Source organism: Choristoneura fumiferana, chromosome 14 (genome assembly GCF_025370935.1).
Source record: "Choristoneura fumiferana chromosome 14, NRCan_CFum_1, whole genome shotgun sequence".
In the NCBI taxonomy this organism is placed as follows: domain Eukaryota; kingdom Metazoa; phylum Arthropoda; class Insecta; order Lepidoptera; family Tortricidae; genus Choristoneura; species Choristoneura fumiferana.
In genome coordinates, this window is record NC_133485.1 from 16468157 (window position 1) to 16487504 (window position 19348).

Sequence of the window (19348 nt, forward strand, 5' to 3'; positions counted from 1 at the left end):
CCTCGCCGCGGACGTGACGTCGTACAACGTTAAATAACGTGACGTGACACGGCATGATAAAACACGCGCGCGTTCATTGCACATATGTACGTGTTGAATCAAATAATGTTCAACTTTTAACAAGCAAAGGGTGTTAAGTTTGATATGAGAATGATGAGCGTGCGATATTATCATTCCATTTTGGATTTAATTTTGGTTGTTGAACAGATTTGAACCTTATTTAGCACACAGGTATTTTATAGCCTGAATTATCACCTAGGTTACTTCTGCACTGTGTTCGTACATGTGTGTGTGTGTGTGTGTGTTTGTGTATGAAAGTATCTCACTAAACATAAGCTTATTATACAACAGAAAACAGTAAATAATAATTAAACTGAAATAAAACTATCCTAAGATTAACAAACTTACTAATATAAAGCTACATTATTCCAGATTAACACAATCAACTTTTTATTTCGGGAAATTGCAATTTCCCACGGGAAGTAACCGCAGTTGCAACAGCTACTTGATAACATAGTCCTCGTGAACCACATATATTATTCTTAATAGAGCAATGCATAAACCCATTAGCCGGCACACGGTTAACTTGCAGTTAACTAACTTCGAGTTTAACGGAGCTATAACGATAACAATCGGTACGGTACCCACTGAAGTTTAACGCGGAGTCGAATGAAGAAAACTTCGGCGGTTAATTGTTTAGAACAGCTTTAGTTATATGAGACTGATCCCTTATTCGAAACTATGCCAGTACAAATTCACTGGGACGTAATAGTGGAGAAACTGATTCACGTACCATGGGTGGGACCTTTTCTTAATCAATTTCGCTATGATCTTTTTAGCAAATGTATGGGATGCCAACGTAACTTTAGTAGCACAAAGGTTCCACTCTGGTACGTGATTTAGTTCCTCGACTGGACTGTAATGTTGAAATTTCGGATTGTTGCCTGCGTCAGTCATCATCCTCACCACTTTGATGATTGGCAATCTAGCACCGTCTGCTTTAAGCGAAACTCCTTTTCTCAAAAATGTCCATAAAAGTTGACATTATTCTTTACATATCAGAAGGTGAAGTGCATAGTTTATGGTCAGCGAAAAATTATTAAGTTAAAAAGATTGCAGGCGCGCTAGCTCGACAATAATGAATTAGCGCGCCTACAATCAGTCACATTTTTTTTAAAAGTTAAAAAGCCATGGAAATGTTGGCACAAGTCGTATACAGCCAAGTCTAATGGCCGGTATCAGATATTTTGTTGGAATCTCCGGACTTTTTCTATTGGGTCTGAAATAGCTTGTGGTGTTTTCGGTGGAAAATACGCCTGCAGTTTATTTTTTAATAAAAAAGGCGGGAAAGCATAAGAAAAATATTGGAATAAAATTAAATTTTATAATATATTTTGAGAAAAAGTTTATTCTATTTCAGAATTATTCACCATTTTTGAGAAAAGCTTTATATTAGTCTCGGCTGGAATAGCAATTGCTGGCTTCGTATTAGTTAAACGGACTCGCAAGCTCGTCCGTTTAATACTCATACTCAGCCAGCAATTGCCTACATCTAGGCCACGACAATAATCTACTATTACACGCTCGAATAAAATATGGAACCAGCTTCCTCGGACTGTTTCCGGAGCGGTACAGCTTAGGGATCTTTAAAAACCGCCTATCAATCTGTCAAAGGGCCGGTAACGCACTGTACAGGTGTGTACCGTTAAGCTTATATTAAAGTTCAAACAAAATTTCGCATATAAATTCCGAAAAACTTAGCGTTGTTAGCCCGGGCTCAAACTCACGGTCTTTTACTTCAAAAGTCATAGGTCAAACCACAAGGCTACCAAGATATTTATTTTTCGGTTTACATAATTCTTCAAATTCTTAATCAATTCAAATTCAAATCAAATCAAATTCAATTCTTCAATTTTTTAATTCTTTTTCATTATTGCTCGCAGGACGGAAGGCCGATGGGGCCAGAAGGTTCTCGAATGGCGCCCGCGGACCGGGAGACGAGCTGTCGGTAGGCCTCCAACAAGATGGAGCGACGACCTGGTTAAGATCGCGGGATCGCGGTGGATGCGAAAAGCACAAGACCGGTCTGAGTGGAGAGCCTTGGGGGAGGCCTATGTCCAGCAGTGGACGTCTTTCGGCTGACATGATGATGATCATGATGACTCGTAAATCGCTCCAAGTTGACAGGTGTAGTGTGATACGACAAACAGAGGCTATTGTCTAAAGCCGCATTAACATTTTAACTGTCGTGTTGTGTTGTGATGCTTTCTGTCTCTCTTTTTCTCTATGGCTTTGATGCAACACAACACAAGCCGTCACAACACACTGCATCAGATAAATATGAACGCAACCATTTAAAATGTATGAAACCGATACCATTCTGATGCGTTCGTGATCGTATTCGCCATCTCTTTCTACCCTCGTCTTATGCCGTGTGACACACAGAATTAGTGAAAACGATTGTCATTCCAAGTATTTTAAACAATAAGACCTCAGATGTATGACAGTCTCCATCAATGATTTTTTGAGTAAATATACGTCATATGCTCACAAAATAAACGAAAAACGTGCTTCAAGTGCAGAGGCAGCCCTCACACATACGCGCTTATATCTATAAGTATGTCTTTTAAAATACATTGGTCTCCATTGGTTTGTAGGTTGGTGGTTAATATTTATTAAGTTTAACACAATAAACCTCTAAATACGAGTAAAACTAACAAATTAGCAACGCCGGTAAGAAAATTAGTTATATCGTAATTAAAAACAGTGGAAAACTTTCCACGCCATTTTCGTTCCGTGAACATAAGCAGTTACCGGGATATCGTTTAGCAACTCAACGTGGCAATTTCGTTTAACACAACCATTCCTCGGCGTTAACGCTCTGTTGAGCAAAATAAAAACGTTATTTTTGTATTAAAGCTGGTCTACATACGGTGAAACATAAATTATGATTGGAGAGGCAGCTGTCAGCAAGTTATATAAATAAAAAATAAATGAATTTTTGGGTAAAAATTGCAGTTTTAATACAAGCTTTTTTTTGCTGACTGTACTTTTTGTTGACTGCACTTGTATTGTCACCCAAACTACATTTGAATACCAAATTGTCACGAATAAATTTTTTTTTTTTTTCAAATTTCAAGTCGATGCCATTAACCGTTGAAGAGTTTCGTCCTGTGGAGACGATCCTAGCCGACCCACCAGGATGTCACTACCAGATTATTCGTATACCAAATTTCAAGTCAATACAACTACTGAAAGTTGATCGAATTTAACTTGCAAGATTTGAATACAGACAAAAAATGGGACAGGTGAAACTAAATAAAAGCTTGTTATATTTATCATGGGAGAATTTACATCAATTGACCTAGTCCCAAACCAAGCAAAGTTTGTACCATGGGTACTAGGTAACGTATAAAATAAACTTATATGGATGAATCCAAACTTAAATAGTAATACGAGAAACGTGCAAGACTCGAGATCAAAGATTCGGATTATTCATACAAACATTTACTCAAGCTACAAAGTCAGGTTCTCTAACCACTTCGCTATACGGTCGTCAAAAAGTCGCATAGTATTTTCAAAAACGTAGAAGTTTCTGAAAACTTAAACGAGATTTTAAAACTTGTTTCATTCAGTAAGTTTTCCGTGAGAATTTTTATAAACAATTAATAAGGCAGGCTGTTGAAATAACTTACTAAAAAGTATGTGTGGTTTTAAAAAACTGAATCGAAAAAAAAATACAAATAATCATCGAACTTGCTCACAAAATTCCACGTAGATTGATTAAAAAATGTGGTATGTAGAGGAGAGGAGAACAGACAATCGGATAAACGGAAGCATACCTGTCAAAGCTGAAACATAGAGCCTCTGCTCACACTTCGCGCTCTCGCTCAAATATAGAATGGATAAAAAGAACAAATTAGTTTATTTCCTTGTAAAATCAGTGTAAACCTAGCTTTACAACCTTCAGATTGAGGGTAGGAAGGTGAATTTGAATTTTCGTTTAGTGAAAATGTAATTTGATTTGCTGCGAAGTTTTCTCATTAGTTTTATGATAGTTCTTGCAATCTTTTATCAAAATCACATCAAAAGCAGTGAGCGAGAAAGTAGAGCGGTGCGTGAAGAACATTGTGCTAAATTTTATGTATCTAGAATAGGAGCTAAACTCGATTTAAGACGTGAGTTATCCGAGACAATATCATTTGATATGAGTGAGTCTCACGGTTATTTCATGTTCAAAATCTAGGCTTAGGATTTGGAATTTTAAAATAAAAATACGATTGCGTAAAAATAGGTTTTTCTATATACAGTGTGTATTTTTGATACTACCTCAAACTGTAACCAGACGAAGATTTAAGTGCTATGAACCGTTATCAAAACAAATTGTTAATTTAAAATTGACTACCAGAGCGTAATTAATTTTTGAAATATTTTCGAGCAGCAATGTACTTAATGCGTACAATAATTTGATACGAGAGAGAAACGTTCTGTGACAGCTGTCATGTCAACAAGTGCGACGTTTTGAATAAAAACAAAGTAATATCACGTAGTGATACATTGCGTGGTAATTAATTTTGTATGGAAAATAATAAGTCAAAATTTTCTACTGAAACATAATAAAATGTGATTATTAGGGCCTTCCTAAACTACCCTTAAAGTTTGAGGTAGTATCAAAAATACACGCCGTATACATATTTAAATCCCGAACCCGTGCAAATTTCACTTCTTTGAGCTAAGATGCAGTCCGACAAACGGACAGACAGACAATAACGACATAGAGAAACCGCAATGTTTTCATTTTTCTATTCTGGCAACTTAAAAAGAGAATAGCGACATAGCGCAACCGCAATGGTTTCGTTTCTTTCATTCTGGCAACTTGAATAGTTGAAAAACCCCTGATTCTATAATTTCAAAGTTCAATAACTTGAAAAAATTGCTGAACTGATTGTGTCATTTAGCTAAGTACCACGACAAGAAAACTCGCTTTCACATAAAAAAAATGCATCGATATCGGTCCATATGTTTCAGAGCTAATGCCACATACAAAAAGACATTGGTGTCAAACTTATAATATCGCTTTTTTTTACAAACTTTTATTTAGTTTCACCTGTCTCGTCGACTGTCTTTTTCTGTCTGCCTGTCTGTAATCAAATCTTGCAAGTTAAATTTGACCAACTTCCAGTAGTCAGATTGGCTTGAAATTTGGACACTTATGTAAATCGCGTGACAATACAGTAATGTAGTAACATCCTGGTAGTCCAGCCAGGATCGTCTCCGCAGGACGGAACTCTTCAACGGTTAATAGCATCGACTTGAAATTTGGTATGCAAATGTAGTTTGGGTGACAATGCCAGTAAAGTAAAAAAAAAGTACAGTCAGCAAAAAAGCTTGTATTAAAAATGTTTTTTTTATGGCAAGGTTATTTTCGTCGTGGCTTTAAAACCATAAAAACTATATTTTATTATCAAAAGATTAACATCGTTCCTTGAGCGCTCGAGTCCTTGATATCTAGTTACTAAAGTACTTATAACCCATATACATCGGTTTAAGGACGTGATGTAATACCCGGATGTTACCGGCATCGTAGGATACCGGTTCATTAAAACTTGACAGGCTCTACCTCACTCAATGTTGCTTTAAAAATTTTGAGGGAACATGCAAGGTAATTAATTTAGTGTAAATGCGCTTCAAAATTGATGCAAAGGTAGGTATTTGAAATGTAGTTTTGACGTGTATTAAGATTCCATTCTAGTTTATGTGTGTGTGTGTGAATTGAGAACAAGCATTCGTTATCTACATAATATCTTGCAAGCTTTTATTTTAATTTGAAAAAACTGTTTCTGAGCCCCGACGCAGTGTTGTAAACAAGTCTCTTTGTCTGTCTGTGACACCGTAGCTCAAACAGATGGGCAGATTTGAAAGCAGCTTTTTTATGTGAAAGCAAATTTCCATGTCGTCGGTAAAAAATCGGTTCAGCCTTTTTGAGATTGAATTAAACTTTTGAAAAACAATTTTGGATTAATAAATGTACATTACACCGGTGTACGGTTGTGTTGCTCTGAAGATGAGCTGTGGTTGAGTTCGAAACGTTCGAATGGGTTTGTGTGATTTGTGTGTGTTCTTACAGTGTGGTGTGGTATCTTGTATAAACTTAACTACCATAAGGTCGCGGGTGAGCAAGGAAATTCTCTTAGTTCATTGATATGGACCTCAGCAAAGTAACGCCTGATTCAATAAATCATTTTGGATTTTTCAACTTTTCTACGTTGGTGCAAAGGGGGTGGTTAGGCCAAAGGTAAACACCATACTATTTCCCCAAGAAAGTCGTGATATTTATAGTTCATTGATATATACCTCCGCAAAGAAACATCCTGATTTCTAAAAGTCTGTGAAAATCTTTATTTATAAAGAAAGTAGACGTTTATTCACTAGTACGGAAGACACACAAATACAAAAACAAACACAAAAAAAGCAAAAACGGTCGCTGACTCAGCATTATGCTGATGCGTTATACGCCAGCAGCGCTGATCTTCCGCCAGAACCGTCTGTGACTCACGGAACGATGCACAAATATATAAAGAAATAAAATAAATAAATAAATAAACCACCCACCTTCACGTAAATAAAAATACATTGAATTAAATTATAATATTTAAACTTGAAATATAAATTTGTGTTCAAACAGATTGTTTTAAAACGGCCCAGTACATGTGGTCGCCATTACCATGTCAAAGACGTCCATCGCATTGCAAATGGCGACTCTTCAAATATCCTCCATTTGCGAAAACCAAACCACAACGAAACAGAAGTTCTAAATATAAACCTTAAATGTTGGGCATTAAAGTCGAAAATGAAAGTGTTCTTGGAGTGGATTTAAGTCTTTTTGGAGGGCTGTATTTAACTCTTTCTTTGCTGGATGGAAGTACTCGGCAGTTTCTATTGGGATGGTTTTTAAAGTGTTTCGGTTGAAGTGATTGTGTTTGTCTTACTTCATCATCTTCCCAGCCTATATACGCCCACTGCTGGGCTCAGGCCTCCTCTCAGAACAGGAGAGCTTGGGCCGTAGTTCCCACGCGGGCCCAGTGCGGATTGGGAACTTCACACACACCATTGAATTGCTTCGCAGGTTTTTGCGAGTTTCCTCACGATGTTTTCCTTCACCGTAAAGCTCGTGGTAAATTTTAATAACTCCAAACATGGATTTCGAAAAACTTAGACGTGCGAGCCGGGGTTTGAACCCACAATCCTCTCTGCATGAGAGGCCGTAGGTCAAACCACTAGGCCACCACGTCTTTCCTTACTTGCTTGGCTTGTCTTACTTGTATACATGTATTTCCTGCGCAATTATGTTTTATTATACAATTTTTCTTCAGAGGTAATTTCTATTTAATTGTGCCCGTTTACTGATTTTTCATTATTCATCTCATTTTACATACATGCTGCTGCTGAGCACATGCCTGTCAGATTGAAAGGGCTTGAGGCGTAGTTCCCACGCGGGCTCAGTGCAGCATGGTAATTTCACACACATAATCAAATTTCTGTACAGGTGTGTACCTATTAAAGTTCAAACGAAATTTCGCATATAAATTCCGAAAAACTTAGCGTTGTTAGCCCGGGCTCAAACTCACGGTCTTCTACTTCAAAAGCCATAGGTCAAACCACTAGGCTACCAAGATTTTTATTTTTCGGTTTACATAATTCTTCAAAAAAATGGGCAAAATTAGCAGGAATCGATCAATTTATGGATTGGCGAATACATGTATTTAGTAAATAATCTGTGAAAGAGGTTCGCTTATGTAAGATAATCAAAACACAGTATTTTTTATTAACAAAGCAATAAAACATTATCCACTAATACTTTGATAGCGAATAAACTTGATCAAGCAAATAATACCAGCATGATAATAAGCTTTATCAATAAGCAGTAAACCAAGCGTTGTGTTTGCCACGGAGCTTTGAATAATTCAGAGAAGTTTCACTAATAATATTTAAACATTGCTTTGCTAAATCAGCTACTTTGCTATCTATTCCAAAGCAAAAAATTGGGAAGGAAAGAAATTTGACTGAATAACATGATTTTAATCTTTTAAAAAATTTCGGCCTAAACAGTGATGTATCTTTTAATTTACTACTATCTAATACCTTTAAACGAGCAATTGGCATTGGTCTCAAAAAAACAATGGTTAATTTTTTTATTTTTTTCATAAAATAGACGAATTTAAGACACCTATTTGAACGACTGTGGTTTTAGTTGCGTTTTAATTTTTTTACCCTATTAGTACAGTTTAGTTTATATATTAATTCAATACATCATTACATTATAATTTACATAAATGTCAGTTATAAGAATTTGTATTGAAATTGTCAAAGGTAATAAGATCAGTAACAATTATAAAAAAATAAAATTCTAAGCATGTCATGTGAATGGAAACAATTAAAATTAGACTGGTTCTCCTCAAGGGGTCGTCAGACTGAAAACACATTGAAATGTATATAAAGAATAATGGCGAAAATGTCAAGGATATGTAAAGATGAATACATTAGGCAATAATTGAGTAACAATTTAAATGTCAATGTAAAAACAATAAAATAAGAACAAGAAATAATAATAACAATTTAAACAATAAAATTAAAATGTCAGATTCATAAATACCGGAATTATAGCTATTAACCAAAGTTGCCATGGCGTTAAAAACTACGGTTTTCGTTGCCCATCACAATTATTTAGACCTGGCAGTGTTAGAATTAGGTGGATTAGTTACATAGCGTTAATTTATGATGGAAGACAAACAAAAGTCAAACGTGTAATGTTGCGTAAAATTTGCAAATATACACACGATAAATTAGTATTTTTTTACAAAATTGTTATAAAGTGATTTAATAAACCTATTCCTCGAAATGGTTTTGGAATTGGACCACATTGTAAAAAAGTGATCAATGCCAATTCTTATGTATATATTGTATATGTATATATATTCAGAATCTCGGAAACGGCTCCAACGATTAAGATGGAATCTGGTACCTATGTAGGGTTTTTCGGGGATGAAAAATCGATCAGGCTTGGTCGTATCTCTGGGAAAGCCCTTATTAACGAATTTTAGCCCGAGCATAGCTCGGTCGCCCAGGTACTATAAGTAAACAATCGAACGATTGAAAAGATTTTTCACAACATAAAATTGCCTATATCAGAAATAAGCTACTATGTTTAATGTCTCGTTGACTGCCAAGTGACATTCAGTATTTGCAAATTTTTGTCATAGGTACCTACTTTGGGGTGGTAAAAGAATCTCATTTATAAATGCAGATGAGGTCGAAGATGTAGTTCATTTTAATAACAGCCTATCCATTTTGGCTTTGACTTTCACGACTTTACTAATACTTATAAAGAAACAATAATGGCATAAACCTCGTATAATCCAAAAGTAAGTGTGTTTGTTTTTTCCGCATTCGAGCCTGTGAAATTTTGCGTATAACAGACCAGAATAAATGAAAGGACATCGGAAAAAAACAAGATTGCGTTATAATGAATTCTTCCCAGACAGTCACGGGCGACAGCCCGTAATGGTATAAAAATAACATAGCATCTTCATAAATCTCTATACTCCTTGCATTAAACCATTCGAGTTTCCTGAAATAATTGAATTTAAACGGCCAGGATCGTATTTAAGCGGATTTCACAACGAAGGGTGAATGGAACATTCCTAACGAAGTCGCCTATTTAGTAGTTTTATTACTCAGCCCTTTTTAGGAATAAGGAGAGTTATGTCTGACAGATTAATGGCATGAACAGGAAATTGGGACGGCTTCACTTTAGTTTATGATTAAATAATCCGATTTTGTATCTATTTCCTGGAAGAGACGCCTAAAGGAGGAAGATAATGAGAACTGGAAACTTCTGGGAATAATGAAATCATTGTATCAATAATAATTTCGAGGTGTTTCATGTTTGAGTCGCATAGCATCAAAGAGAATATAACCACTACGTTTTACATAGCATAAGAGAATACATAGGTACTTTCACAGATATGTGGGTACCATATTTGTGGGTACTTTACAGTAGAGAATAACTTTTTAACAAAAAAAAATGAAGCCGCCGAAAAACCCGAAAAGCAAAAAAAATTTTTTTTGTTTAACCTTATTCTAGGTACCAGTTTGCAGTCGGTGCCTCAGTACAAGGCAGGAGGAGTGGACCTATAGTGGTCTACCTGATGGGCTTCTATCACTCCTCCCGGCTCGTGCTGAGGCACCTACTTCAAACTGGTACCTAGATTAAGGTTTAACAAAAAAGGTTTATTATTTTTTTGTACTTATTTCAGTTTTTTGTTAAAAAGTGTATTATTTTATACTTTTTTCCCACCCTTGGCGTAATTTATTTTTCCAAATTTATATAACACCAATTTCAAGGTATACTCTATCCAACAAGAAAAGAATTATCAAAATCAGACCAATCTGTTAAAAGTTATGCCTGGTCATACATTACAATCAGTGTCTGAACAATCAATCATCCCCTGTTTTCTTACCCTTAGGGTAAGCATTTTTTTTTTTCAAAATACGTGATTCACTTTCTTTGATTGTATTTATTATGTATTAAACCTGAATAGATCGGAAACAAAGGAGAACTTATATAAAAAAACTCATGTTTTACCGTTAATTAAAAAATGATCTCTTATAGCTAACCTAATTAGGAGGGGAAAACTTACAAAGAGAGGAAAGTCAGTAAAAGTCATTGTTTGAAGAAAAAAAAACATCTATGTACCTATTTCTTAAATGGAGAAACTTTTAATTATGGCTTTAGTAACAAAATGTTGAGTTTAAATATGTAAGTAGCGGGAATTTCAAAAAGGTTTGTTTTTCTATTGCTGTTGCTTTTTTTTCCAGATTGAACCTGCTAAAGTCCATTATAGACATTTAAGCAAAATGCTCAATTCAAAAAGCGAACATTTCCTGTTAATTTAAAGTTCAACTTACACTGGCCGTCTATTTAAGTATCTGTTTGTCTATCCCTAATCATGCTCCAGCCAATTAGCGTTCAGAGATCACCACGTTCATTTTTTTTTTCAGAAAAAAAAAGTATCATTCGTTGCTTAGTAACAGTTTAATAACATATTCCAATGACCATATTTGCCAAACTATTACCAGTCAACTGCCACGTGTATCGCCAAAGTGAAGTGTAATGACAGTTTGTCATCTAAGTGGGCAATATAGGGTGGGGCAATGACAGGCTTCAAAGGATAAACAATTATGCCCAAGGGTTGAAGATACAATACAAGTTGGACGCAGAAGAGTAAAATGTCTCATTTCATGAAGTCGGCTGGTTTTATATGTTTGTTAATAAGTATGTCCGCAGTAAGGTATTATAAAAAACCCGTCTGAGTGTAAAACAAATTTGAAAGCGAGCTAAAACAAGTTTCGACTTCTTAGAAATTCTACAAAGAATGAAGGAACAATTTTTTATGCATCAGTGATTTTCGGGTCTTTTACTTTACTAACTTCTCTGGCCAGAAACTAAACTAAATACATAGAAACATTATGCTTTTTAATATGTTATAAAATGTATGCCAATTTATTATTGTGAGTAATTATTGCACTAAGCCGAGTTTAGACTTGCAAGAAAAATCGTGCAAGTTGCATTACATTGCGGCGCTCGATTGATTACTACAAACTCGTTGACCTTACGGCTTCGCAATGTATTGCAACTTGCACGATTATTCTTGCAAGTCTAAACTCGGTTTTAACAGATGAACAACATCCGTCAGAAATCTGGGAATTATCATGAATCATCATCACGGACCAGACATTCTCCTGGTCGGCTCAGGTTGCAGAAGTTAGTCGGAAACTCTTTGCCTCACTTCACTCGCACAGGCGCTTGCATAATTTTCTGCCGCTCCAAATCAAAATCAGTTTGACCCAATCTCTTTTGCTTCCGATACTAGATTATGGTGATTTTCTTGACAAGCTCGATCGTCTCCAGAACGTGTGTATTCGGTACATTTTTGGACTCCGTATATACGATCATGTTTCATAGTTTCAAGCGCAGCTTAAATAGTTACCCATCAGGGACCGTAGAAACTTCTACATTCTGTCACTGCTCTTCAACATTATTTTTAATCCTTCGGCTCCTTTATAGCTTTCCGAGCGATTCAGCTACTTAGCTGAAGGCAGCCAACATCGTTTGCGGTCAAGCACCGATCTCCTTCTAGCATTTCCTTCTACCTCATCCAAGATCTACTCCACATCCTTTTCTGTGCATGCGGCTAGGCTGTGGAATCGGTTGCTAACCGCCGTCCGACAACCTTCCTCCGTATACTCGTTTAAGGATACCTTGAAGAAGACGTGGCTCATACTAGTTCCTTGACTGTATATTGCTGATAGTTATAGTTAGTTAAGATTTCTTAGGTTAATTCTTTTTGTTTTTATATGTATGTTAACTCTTAATTGTACAAAATAATATAAATTGGTTCCTTGATTATTTAGTAAGTAATTATCATATAAACTTGTGTTATTACTATATAGTTATATAGTTTGTATGACTTACTTTCGAAACACAAAGGAATTAATCAAGTTTTCTTAACTAAAGCCCTTAACAATGTACAATTTTGTTGCAATTCACCCTTTAATGTCCAATTGTTGTCCACGACATGATAATTCCGAAATGTTATTTAAGTGAAATTAATCGACTGCTGCCACTCGCTCGTGCGGCAAGCAATAATCGGTAATAGGTTATCGATTGAAACCACTTTGTTGGTAATTGAGGTGTTGAGCTCGAGCCCTATTGTTCCGATGGTTGGGAACCAATGATTAGCATAAGGCTAGGAATTAGCATTTTGAAAGGGTGCATGGCCTATTTTTTTCTTTATTATATAACAGACGCACGGACGCACGACCAATGATTTTTAACAAAAACTTATTTTCTTAAAGAAACATAAAAAACATTAAATTTATTTGGTGACAATTAAACAAAAAAAAATCGGCCAACAGCGTGTTGGACACGCCCAAAATAGGGTTCCGTAGCCATTACGAAAAAGTTTAGATTTTAGAGGGGGGGACGCTCGATTTTTATGAAAATTTGCACTTTAAAGTTGAATACTTCGCAAACAAAGCACTGAATCGAAAAATCGTCTTAGCAAACCCCTAATGGTTTTAAAAGACCTATATAACGATATCCCGCACAATAGGGTTGGAGGAAAAAAAAATCACCCCCACTTTACGTCTATGGGAGGTACCCTAAAAAAATTTTTTTTGTTTTATATTCGTGCAAAATTACAGCTTTCTAGCATTGATAGTCGCTGAGCAAAGCCGCGGACGGACGGACAGACAGACAGACAGACATGGCGAAACTATAAGGGTTCCGTTTTTGCCATTTTGGCTCCGGAACCCTAAAAACAGAAGAAAACTAAAAAATATGTATCACGGTCACAAAATAGTCCCAAATAAGCATAATGCCGCCTGTGCGAACGACCTCCTTCTTCTTTTCTTTAACTTTTTTATTAACTCAACGGAATTCAAGATTTTTTTAACACATTCGTGGAAATTAAGTTAAAACAAACAAGATTTTGGGTGTTTTGAACGGATTTCGAAACCGCCCCTCCTGTGGCTGTACGTGCAAAATGGAAAAACATGGAACCTTTCTTCTAAAGCAATATTCCTCGCAAACCACTGTCCCACTTATGCATGCTAATGCAAAGGTAAAACGAAATAAAAACGACCCAAAGCAGTTTTTCCCGCACCCTTCCCAGGGTAACAGTTTTTTAAAATGTTTACGTAGCCCTAATTACGCTTCTATTTGTTCTGTGGACTGTCTGAAAGAGATAACAAATAAATTAATTACGTTTTTGAGTGGGAAGAAGCAAGACATCGCAATGTACAGAGGGATCACTTTGAAAATTAAAACGCTTGTTTGATGATGAAATTACTGAGCATTATGTAAACGTAGGGGATCAATTTTTGAAATAGCAATATTCGAGCTAATTAAATCAAACACAAGCGGTAGAAGTTCTTAGTTAGCTGCAATTTTAAACGTGTAGCAAAAACAGTATGTTTGCCGACGATACAACGAATTTTAACGGAAAATGGTTGAACTAAACTAAACGAATAATGGTAATATGAATTGGATTTAGACACAAGCATAGATACCATTCGAACGTGATAAAAATACTTGTGCAAAAATACATCTCAAATAAAACTTTCAGTAGGTAGACACAATTAGCACTACAATTCTCTCTTATACATTTCATTGAACACAATTTGTTATGTGGTTTAAAAGCAACAAGGATGTTTATTTTACAGCCTTTAATTATATAATTTACAATGTAGTATAACGGCGCTGGGCAGACGTATTCACAGTTTCTGCAAAACCAAAAAAGGCTGTAGCTTTATGAAATTTTTATAATACTATGAACATATTCGTCGGCCTTTTCATTCCAGTATTTCGTCTGAATGAAATCGATTAAATATTATGACCATACGGTTATTAGAATGAAATAAAATAATTTTATTACTTTTACTATTGCGATACACACATTTCCACTTTATATCAGTTGTAATTGAGCATGGTAGGTTTACACATTTTAAAATAAAACATGTTTCATTTTATTACAAACAGCTACATCTAGTACATCTATTATTAGTGACAGCTAAGTCATTTTGGTAGCTCTTGTAATAACATTGATAACAGTAAAAAACCAATCATAATACAAATACAGATACCCTGGCGGCGTCCTACCTACCAGTAACTACCAAATGTGCGGGGGCGGCGGCAGACGCCCGGGAACGCCTCAAGGTCACAAAATATACCAGTCTCGGCGCCCAATATCATTTCTTTGCTTTCGGCGTCGAAACTATAGGTCTTTGGGGTAAGGGTGCGCTGGAGCTACACAGGGAGCTCAGCAATAGGTTAAGGGAGGCAACAGGCAACCCTCGCGCCGGCAGCTTTCTCGCGCAAAGAATCTCAATCGCAGTTCAACGCGGGAATGCTGCCTGCGTGATGGGCACCATGCCAAGAGGCCCACCTCTCTTTTTTAATTAAAGTTTTACTTTTAGTTATTTTAATTTAATGGTAGTTTTAGTCCCATGGATATTTTGTATTTTCTTAATATTTTCATAATAAATAAGTAATTTTTTATCATAATTGATAACAGTGTCTTTTCTATTCGTTATTATATTCAACTGCCTACGCTAATGTATTAATTCTGTCATTTCTAATTCTAACTTTGTCTTTGGCTTTCTGTAAGTGCAAGTAGATTCAAAGAAAACATGAAAGAACTGCGAATTTTGCAAGACAAACTATATATTTTATTTTTCTCTCCAGTAGTGAAGCGTCGAGTACAGAGTGGCATTTCTTTCACACACTAATCTATGCGCAGGCCTCAGTGCTTTTCGTTTTTCGCTATCTTCAAATTACTTTTTCAAGTACCCAGCTTGTTTTAAATTACTTGCTTTGAAAGACAATTGATTCATCAAGGGAGTTTTCGCTCATCTCAGTTTTAAGAATACGGTTTTGCCACTTTTCTCTTCCGTTCGCGAGAAGTCATTCGGAGATTATATTTTAGGTTTTTTGTGCTTGGAATTGAATAGAAGTAAAATGTGTATAGAAGTATATTGTGTGAGCATTGCGGTGAAGGAGAAAACCTGCGAAGCAATTCAATGGTGCGTGTGAAGTTCCCAATCCGCACTGGGCCCGCGTGGGAACAATGGCCCAAGCCCTCTTGTTCTGAGAGGAGGCCTGTGCCCAGCAGTGGGACCTTTATAGGCTGGGATGGTATGGTAAATTGTGTATCTTCATTTTATACTATAACCTTGGTCCTGGACATGAAAATTACGTATTAGTTATGGTATTTCTGACATAATTATGTACAGAGTTTTGACACTTGAATACAGACTGATACATAAATGAATGAATACAGATTGTTATTATTATTATTTTCGAAGGATTGTTTTTTCTCAGCTCTAGGCACACGCACACGCACACACACACACACACCCCCTTCACGCTAAAACGGATGGAAGCATTTAGATGATTTGTCCGTAGATAGCTCGACGTCTGGAATAACATATAGGCTTTTTAGGGTTCCGGAGCCAAAATGGCAAAAACGGAACCCTTATAGTTTCGTCAAGTCCGTCTGTCTGTCTGTCCGTCCGTCCGTATGTCACAGGCATTTTACTCGAAAACTACAAGATGTATATCAATGAAAATTTGGAGTACAGATGTCTTGTCAAAGCCGCTATTTAGGTAGTTTTGTAGTTAAATTACAAAAATAAATATTTATAGGGGGGCACTCCATACACGTAACAGAACGGATTTGAATGAAATTTGGTATGTAGCTGGACATCTGGAATAGAACATAGGCTAAGTTTTATCCCGATATTCCCACATGATAGGGATAAAATCTCAAAACAACAACCGCTGGGCTTAGAGTCATGAAATTTGACATGATTGTTTTTTATGTAACGTTAATGAAAACCACTATTTAATTTTTGGGAATTCCCACGGCAATTTTTTAAAATCTCGTACTTTCAATTCTGCTGCTGGATCTAATGATTTTTACGTGTGCGAAGCTGCGAGTAAACACTAGTATGCATATATTCACATCCTTACAACACTATGTTAACGTGAAACATCCTCCATATTTCATCGCAATAATAAGAACACTCAGAAGATACAAAACTCAAACTTCAACGCTATTAAAGTATTAATATTTCACGATAAACTAAGCAAAATGCTCCAGAACTGCAGAGTGGATATTAAATTTAAAATTGCAACGACGCTAGGCGACGAAGGAAACAATTAAATTTAACATTATGCAAATGGTCTTTTACTGTAAGACTAAAAGCTGGGTCTTAAAATTGAGCTGATAGGTCAGCGTAAAATGTAGGAGTAGTTTATTGAATTAGGCGCTAAGCCACTGTTACACATGCTTGTTACTAGCATGCTAATAAGCATGCTAGTGAGCATGATAGTAATAAGCATGCCTATGGGCATGACAGTAATAAGTATGTTCATGAGCATGACAGTAATAAGCATGCTCATGACCATGACAGTAATAAGCATGCCTATGAGCATGACAGTAATAAGCATGCTCATGACCATGACAGTATAAGCATGCCTATGGGCATGACAGTAATAAGTATGTTCATGAGCATGACAGTAATAAGCATGCTCATGACCATGACAGTAATAAGCATGCCTATGGGCATGACAGTAATAAGTATGTTCATGAGCATGACAGTAATAAGCATGCTCATGACCATGACAGTATAAGCATGCCTATGGGCATGACAGTAATAAGTATGTTCATGAGCATGACAGTAATAAGCATGCTCATGAGCATGACAGTAATAAGTATGTTCATGAGCATGACAGTAATAAGCATGCTCATGACCATGACAGTAATAAGCATGCCTATGGGCATGACAGTAATAAGTATGTTCATGAGCATGACAGTAATAAGCATGCTCATGACCATGACAGTAATAAGTATGTTCATGACCATGACAGTAATAAGCATGCTCATGACCATGACAGTAATAAGCATGCTCATGACCATGACAGTAATAAGTATGTTCATGAGCATGACAGTAATAAGCATGCTCATGACCATGACAGTAATAAGCATGCCTATGGGCATGACAGTAATAAGTATGTTCATGAGCATGACAGTAATAAGCATGCTCATGACCATGACAGTAATAAGTATGTTCATGAGCATGACAGTAATAAGCATGCTCATGACCATGACAGTAATAAGCATGCCTATGGGCATGACAGTAATAAGTATGCTCATGAGCATGACAGTAATAAGCATGCTCATGACCATGACAGTAATAAGCATGCCTATGGGCATGACAGTAATAAGTATGTTCATGAGCATGACCAGTAATAAGCATGCCTATGGGCATGACAGTAATAAGTATGTTCATGAGCATGACAGTAATAAGCATGCTCATGGACTGTTTACATTTGCTAGCAATAAGCGTGCTAGTTTTGAGTATGCTCCTAAATAAGCATGCTCAAAACAAACACTCCGATAGACATGCCTCTTGATAGCATGCTCTCTACCAGTTCAAGTCAGTTGTTGCCACGACAATTACCGTGTTCTACGGCTTTCAGGACACAGAATCTCAAAATCCACGGCCTACGGCTGCAACCCTGTGGTCGTTACGGCTTCAACGGTAATAAATTAATTAATTTAAACAAATTCACCAACCAACTTTTTTTGTAATCTTTCACTTGTAACTCCCGTGGCACTACCAATACTAGCATCCTTATTAAGCAAACGCGTTCACACTTGCTTATTACCTTTCCCCCTTCCACTCCTGCATCAACTAGCATGCTCAAAAATAGCAGGGCCTGCCACTACAAAGCATGCTTAATAGTAGCAAGTCCTGTACACACATGCTAGTAGGTAGCATTTGCTCAATTGTAGCATGCTTTCGTGCTAGTAACGAGCATGTGTAACAGTAGCTTTACTTTGCGGAGGTCCATATCAATGAACTGAAAACTTTGCTGATGACCTCACGAAGGTCGCGGGTGAACAAAGTAATTGCTTCAGTACATTGAAGTAGGAGTAGCTTTATAATATTTAATCACATACTGTGACAGTTAAAAAAAACCGGAATGCCTTAAATAAAAAAAAAATAGGAAAGACTAGTCTTAGGATTCTTATCTAGAACTCTTTTAAGTGACTTCAAGTTCAACAGTCGGGACCCTTAAAATTCGTGACTGGCTCAAAAAATCTTAGAAATAGGTCACAACTGTTGACTTTAAATTACGAGTACTTAACAGTTCTACCATAACTCGATTTATATTAAATATAATGACCCGGATAACTCACGTCTTAAATCGAGTTTAGCTCGACATGTTTCGGGCTAATCCGTAGCCCTTCGTCTTCGGAAAGTGCGTGAAGCCATCGAGATTAGTCGTCGGCCGAATTTCAACCGGGATAGTGGTTGGACGGTACCTCCGAGTTGGAAAACGGTGTTAAATACTCGTGCTGCGTCATCGGTGTGTGTGAACGTACCTTTACAGAGCGATGTTGTTAGTGTTGTGTGCTACCCTACATTTGACAGTTGTAATGATGATGAAAACGCGGGTAGTTGTGTGCCGGTGTCAGTTTCGTCGGGTAGTCGCGCGAGCAGAGCGGCGGCGCGCAGTGCGCGTGTTGCAGCAGCCGCTGAGTCGCGTTGCTCCGAAGACGAAGGGCTACGGATTAGCCCGAAACATGTCGAGCTAAACTCGATTTAAGACGTGAGTTATCCGGGTCATTATATTTAATATGAGTGAGTCTCACGGTAGTTTCATGTTCAAAATAACTCGATTTGTTCTTTTTTTTCTGTAAAATCCTAAAATTCC